Source organism: Heliconius melpomene, chromosome 21 (genome assembly GCF_056956725.1).
Source record: "Heliconius melpomene rosina isolate 202511_hmr_F chromosome 21, ASM5695672v1, whole genome shotgun sequence".
Lineage (NCBI taxonomy): Eukaryota > Metazoa > Arthropoda > Insecta > Lepidoptera > Nymphalidae > Heliconius > Heliconius melpomene.
In genome coordinates this window covers 14,913,573-14,920,106 of record NC_140409.1, presented here as the reverse complement: position 1 = coordinate 14,920,106, position 6,534 = coordinate 14,913,573, and the positions used below count along the sequence as shown (strand labels likewise).

The following is a 6,534-nucleotide window of genomic DNA, read 5'->3' as shown; positions in this document are numbered from 1 at the left end:
CCCCAAGCTGACCGCCCTCTGGCACATTAGGGCGGAAGGCGGCGATCGTGTGCCGCCCTCCGGCGACCCGGTCTCTTACGGCGGATGGCGACTTCGGCAAAAGCCTCCCTCGCCCGTTCCGCCGACTCCTTCTCGAGCACCACTGCCTCGCAGAAGGATGAGACCGCATCCCACGACTTCTCGCTGCCGGCCATAGCTTTGACCACGGCCGGCAGGGAAAGGTCGCCCCCTATGACGTCGCGCAAAGCGCGACGTTGAGACGCCCAGGCTGAGCACACCTCCAATGTGTGCTGGGCCGTCTCATCGAGGCAGTCGTCGCAGTGGTGGCAGTGAGCGTCGGGCTCCCTCCCGGCGATCCGACACAGATAACCCCCGAAGCAGCCATGCCCCGTGAGCACCTGTGTCGTGCGGAAGGTTAGGACGCCGTGACGCCGCGCTAACCACTGGCGGAACACTGGACGAACAGCCTCGATCGTCCTCAGGCCGGCAGATGGTGTTGCCAGCCGAGATTCCCACAACTCCATTGCGGCTACCCGCACCTCCTCAGTGCGTGCCTGGCTTGCCGGTTCCCCGGACACTAGGCCTCGACGCCGGCAATAGACCGACGCCAGAGACCGAGCATCCAGATCCCACGGCATGACTCCAGCCAGCACGCACGCCACCTCACCGGAGATGGTCCGGTACCCCCGTATCGCCCGGATGGCCATCACCCTCTGCGCCCGTCTTAGCAGGGTGATGTTTTGCCGATCCAGGGCGTCCGCCCAGACGGGAGCACCGTAGAGGGCCAACAAAAAGGAACAGGTCTGATTGTATTGGTCGGGCTGTCACTGCGCGCCCACTCCCGGCCGCTATCCCACTACTGCCCGATGCAGGGACTTTTGGCTGCTGGGTTTCCCCCCTGGCCCGGTTCGCCCCTCCTTAATGAACCTGCACCCCCCGGACTCCTCCGGAGGGTCCATATTAACACCAGGCTTAGTGTGGACGTCCAGTCAACATGGGCCACACAGCGCCAGGACTCCCGACCTCAAACCATCCTCTGAACCCAACCTCCGAGTAGCCGGATTACAGGAGACGCCACGCTCCCAGTCAACCCAACCCAACCCAACCCAACCCTTTTTTTTTTTTTTTTTTTTTTTTTTTTTTTTTTTTTTTTTTTTTAACGTGAGGAAATCCTTTTACGGATACCGGCCCGAGTGGGGACTCGAGCGGGTTATGTGGGACTCGTAGACCGGCTGAAGGCCGATCCCAATACCCACTAAAACCTCACGGTGCTCCTCCTCGCCCGCCACTGGCCGCGAGACGCGGGGACTATAATCGTCCACGAAACGCGGCGGCGGGAGCCTGCTAGGCACGTCGCGGAGTCAAGGGTGTGTGGGCACCCTCGACGGCCTGCTCTGAGTGGCGCGCGGGAGCAACCTGCGCGCGCCTACTCGGGCCAGGTTGGTAGGCGGCCAGCTTCCCCAAGCTGACCGCCCTCTGGCACATTAGGGCGGAAGGCGGCGGTCGTGTGCCGCCCTCCGGCGACCCGGTCTCCTACGGCGGATGGCGACTTCGGCAAAAGCTTCCCTCGCCCGTTCCGCCGACTCCTTCTCGAGCACCACTGCCTCGCAGAAGGATGAGACCGCGTCCCACGACGTCTCGCTGCCGGCCATAGCCTTGACCACGGCCGGCAGGGAAAGGTCGTCCCCTATGACGTCGCGCAAAGCGCGACGTTGAGACGCCCAGGCTGAGCACACCTCCAACGTGTGCTGGGCCGTCTCATCGAGGCAGTCGTCGCAGTGGTGGCAGCGAGCGTCGGGCTCCCTTCCGGCGATCCGACACAGGTAACCCCCGAAGCAGCCATGCCCCGTGAGCACCTGTGTCATGCGGAAGGTTAGGACGCCGTGACGCCGCGCTAACCACTGGCGGAACACTGGACGAACAGCCTCGATCGTCCTCAGGCCGGCAGATGGTGTTGCCAGCCGAGTTTCCCACATTTTAACCGCGGCTTCCCGCGCCTCCTCAGTGCGTGCTTGGCTTGCCGGTTCCCCGGACACAAGGCCTCGACGCCGGCAATAGACCGACGCCAGAGACAGAGCATCCAGATCCCACGGCATGACTCCAGCCAGCACGCACGCCACTTCACCGGAGATGGTCCGGTACCCCCGTATCGCCCGGATGGCCATCACCCTCTGCGCACGTCGCAGCAGGGTGATGTTGTGCCGGTCCAAGGCGTCCGCCCATACGGGAGCACCGTAGAGCGCCATCGATCTGACCACTCCGGTGTACAGCCGACGGCTAGAGGCGCTCGGCCCATCCACATTGGGCAAAAGGCGCGCCAGTGCCGCCGCTGTCTTCAACAGTTTCGGGGCCAAAGATGTAAAGTGGCCCCGAAAACTCCACCGACCATCCAGAACAAGTCCGAGGTACTTCATGCTCCGGGCAACGTCAATCTTGACGCCACCGACGATGATGTGGGCATCTGCCGGTGGGCCCTTTCGAGGAGCATGGAAGTAGATTGCCTCGGACTTGTTGAGGGAGACCTCTAAGCCCAGCCGCTTTATGCGGCCGACAACCTCCGCCACTCCAGCCGTCGCGAGGACCGCCGCCTCCCGATAGGTCCTCTGCTGCGCCAAGACCAGCGTGTCGTCGGCGTAACAGAGGACCTTTATCCCCCTCAGGGTGCCGCCCCGCAGCACCCAGTCGTACCCGATGTTCCAGAGGATCGGACCCAGCACCGATCCTTGTGGAACACCGGCCGACACCACAAACTCCTCCCATCCTCCTCCAGGAGCCGGAAAGGTCACAGACCTCCCGGACAGGTAAGCCCCGATGACGCGGCACAGGTATGGAGGCACACGATGGTATAACAGTGCCTCCTTTATGCAGGGCCATGGCAGGGAGTTGAAGGCGTTGGCGATGTCTAAAGACACCGCCAAGACTCCATCGCCTCGGGCCACCGCATCCTGCGCATAGGACTTTACCTCCAGTATGGCATCCACCGTCGATCGCCCCCTACGGAAGCCATACTGGTGGTCCGAGAGGTCCGGACCTGTCCCCTCCAAATGGTGTTGTAGCCTCCTGGCTACAACACGCTCGAAGAGCTTGGCGATCTCGCTCAAGAGCACGATGGGCCTGTAGGCGGAGGCTGAATCCGCCGGGCGACCCTCCTTCTTGATGAGGACTAACCTGCCTGTCTTCCACCGCTGTGGAATTATGGCTTGAGCCAGACAGGCAGTGAATAGTCCTCGCACTCTGGGCCCTAAGGTGTTGAGGGCCAGAGTTAGCGCCCGGCCGGGAATGCCATCCAAGCCCGGGGCGGTGCTCTTGAGCCGAGATCGGCGTACAGCTTCTTCGAGCTCCTCCTCCTCCACCGGTGGTGTGACGCTGTCCTCGTCGTCCTCCTCTACCTCCTCACGCGCTGCAGGGCGGGCCATACTGGGTGGTGCAAAACTGGCCCGCTGCGGGAATAGCGACGACAGAACCCCTCGGAGTATGTCCGGTCGGAGTGTCTGCGTCAGTGGTGGTGCCCAAGCCCGTAACCTACCGAGCACCATTCGGTAAGGTGTGCCGTACGGGTCTTGGTCTATCCCCGCGATCAACCGGTCGTGCGACTCGCCTTTCACACGACCGATCTCCTCCTGCAGCAGCGTTCTCGCCTCGACATAGACGCGGTACAGTCGGTCTTCCTCCTCCTGCACCTTCTGTACCCGTCTGCGATAGTGGCTGTACTGGCGTCTCGCCGCAACGCAGGTGTTACGCAGTTGCGCGATCTCCCACGACCACCAGTACACTTGCCGCCGCTGAGGGCGGCGCCCGGAACGGGGCATTGACGCGTCACAGATACGCGTCAGCGCCCCCTGCGCCCAGGATGCGGCGTCTTCTGCAGACGCCAAGCTCTGGGGCAGCCAGGACTCCACTATCGCGGCCTCCTCCAACAACTGCCTGTCGAGACGACCCAGTTGCCACCGCGGTCCGTACTCTCGCGAGTTTGGACAGGGGGCTGGTTGCACCGCTGAATGTGTGGAGATCTCGTACAAGATGTAAAGGTGATCCGAGAGAGTCTCCACATCATCCAGCACTCGCCAGCCCCGAACACGACGCGCTAGGGCCGGGCTCGCGAACGAAACGTCCACGACGGATCCGCCCAGCCTTCGCACACACGTGTTCTTGGTCCCTCGATTGAGCACAGACAAACCGGTGGCAACAACCCACTCCGACAGCGTCACACCACGCACATCCGTCGTTGCGGAGCCCCACACGCTGGACTTCGCGTTGAGATCGCCGGCCACTAACACCTCCGCCGGACGAAATCGTTCTACCATTTCCCCCAATCGTATAAGGAACTCTTCAAACTCCGCCAGAGTTCGATTGGGGGAAAAGTAGACCCCTACGACAACTAAGTCGCCGACAAGTGCAGCTACGCATCCCGCACCCTTCTCTACTCGTGAGAAGGGCGGAGAGCCCGCTGCGACCTGGGTGATAATAGTCACCACCCCGGAGTTGTCGGCTACCCAGTTGTCTCTGTCGGGAACGCTGTAGGGCTCCGAAACAACCGCCACCTTGATAGACCACTGCGCCAGGCTTTGGACCAATAAGTCCTGGGCCCGGGCACAGTGGTTTATATTCGCTTGCAACACACGAAGAGCCATCACCTAACTTCCATTTGTTGCACCTCCCCTTCCCTGGCTCGGTTAACTGTACTAGCCGGCGTTTCTGGCCCCGTACGTCTTCTCCTCCCTCCCCTTTTGTGGGTAGCGCTGGACTTCGCGCAGGCGGCGCTTCCTGCCTTATGGTTGGCTGGCCTCTGTGCCGCCTCGCAAACCGGGCAATGCATATCCGCCGAGCATTCGCGTTGTTTATGCCCGGGTTGGCCGCACCGGAAGCATTGATTGCTACGGTCGACTTCGCTGGTGCACTTTGCCGCCATGTGGCCAACTTCATGGCAGCGGTAGCAACGCTGGATTCGGGGCTGCAACAGCTGCACCCTCGCGGAAACGAATCCCACGAGGAGCCTCCCTCCACTCGCCTTCTGCGCAGCCCCGATAGGGCAGCGAACCCACGCTGTGCCCAGACCGACCCGGTCCTGTCGGATTTCCCCGACTTTGACGTCGGCCGCAGCACAGCCGCCAACTCGGCTGATTGCAAGCGCGACGTCCTCAGAGGTTGCAGAGTCGTCGAGGCCACACACCCTCAGCTCTGCACACTTTACTGGCCTCGACACCTGCACCTCTTCAGCGTTGAGCACCCCGCGCAGCTTCTCGGCCAGCGCGTCCGCCTTATCGCCACTATTGACCCCGGGCAACTCCAACATTCTAGCACCAGTGGATGCTACCCGGAACCTCAAGTCGCTTATACCCAGGTCCTCGAGTTTGATGTTCTCTTTGACCCGGGTTAGTACTTCGGTGTAGCTCAGTTTGTCGGCGACGGCAGGCTGCACCTTAAGTACCACTACCTGCGATCTAGGTCGCCGCAACTTTGGCTTCTGCGGCTTTGGCTTGCCACTTTGTGCCGCTACCTTCCCTTTAGGAGCCGCCTTCTTTTTGGCTCCTTTCCTCGCCACTACGTTCCACCCCTCTGTCATATCTGTTGGAACAGGGGGAAGAGGGCGAGGCTCAACTGTTGTGGCAGGCGTCGAAGCTGCCTTTGTCGCACCCTTCTTTTTGTTACCCTTTCGGGCCTTTATCGAGGGCCCAGGATTAGCTGGCGCCATCAACGTGGTAACGACAGCTTCCGCATTTACATGCTGTTGACTAGCCTCCTTTCTTCTGTCGGCCGCTAGTGGTGGCCGCAACCTCCCTTCCGAAGGGAGACGCTCCTTAAAGGCCTCCAGCCTCGTGCTGACCATAGTGCCCACTTCCACCATCACAGTGCGCACTATGTCATCGACAGATAGAGCCTTCGCCGCTGCCTTTGGCTGCTCTACCGGTCCGGAGCGCTCCACGTCCGCTCTTAGGCGGGCAAACTCTGTTCTCAAGTCCGCCAATTCTGCCTGCAGCCGCGTGTTCGAGGCTCTGAGGAGATGGACTTCCTCCGACGCGGTCCTGCTGGCCAAGGTGTTTACGGCCTTGGATATCGCTCCGGCAGCCTCCTTCAGGGCCTTCGTAAAGGTACCCTTCAGGTTCCCCGACCTGCTGGCAACCCGGTTTATGACTGCCAGGCTATCTGATACTTGGCAGTGCAAGTCAGAGACTAGAGGCTCGTCGGGGCGATATCCAATCGACACATCCGAGAGCCTGGAACTGGCGCGGCTCTGTATTGCAGCAGTGATATCCGCTACCTCCTCCTCCGCCCTCAGCCGACGCTCTTCGCGCTTGATATCAATGGGCGACTTTCTGGCAACAGCCAAGTCAATCTTGTCTTTAGGAGCGGATGGTGGGCCCTGTTTCCTTTTAGCCGAAGCTATTTTAGCCTTAGGCTTCACCGTCTCCTCATCCGCATCCGAGGACTCCGAGAGGCCCTCTCTATTTCGGCGCCTCTTTCTATCCTTTCGGAACTCAGTCTTTCCTCCAACATCCATATTCATACTCGTCGAACCGACTGACATAACGCTAT

At 61.1% G+C, this 6,534-nt stretch overlaps 1 non-coding gene across 1 annotated transcript; it reads right to left on the bottom strand.

Annotated features, from left to right (window-relative positions):
• Window positions 1-791: 791 nt before the first annotated feature.
• Window positions 792-1,087, bottom strand: LOC146527409 (signal recognition particle RNA). Its single transcript, XR_014879361.1, has one exon.
• Between the last annotated feature and the right edge of the window lie 5,447 nt (window positions 1,088-6,534).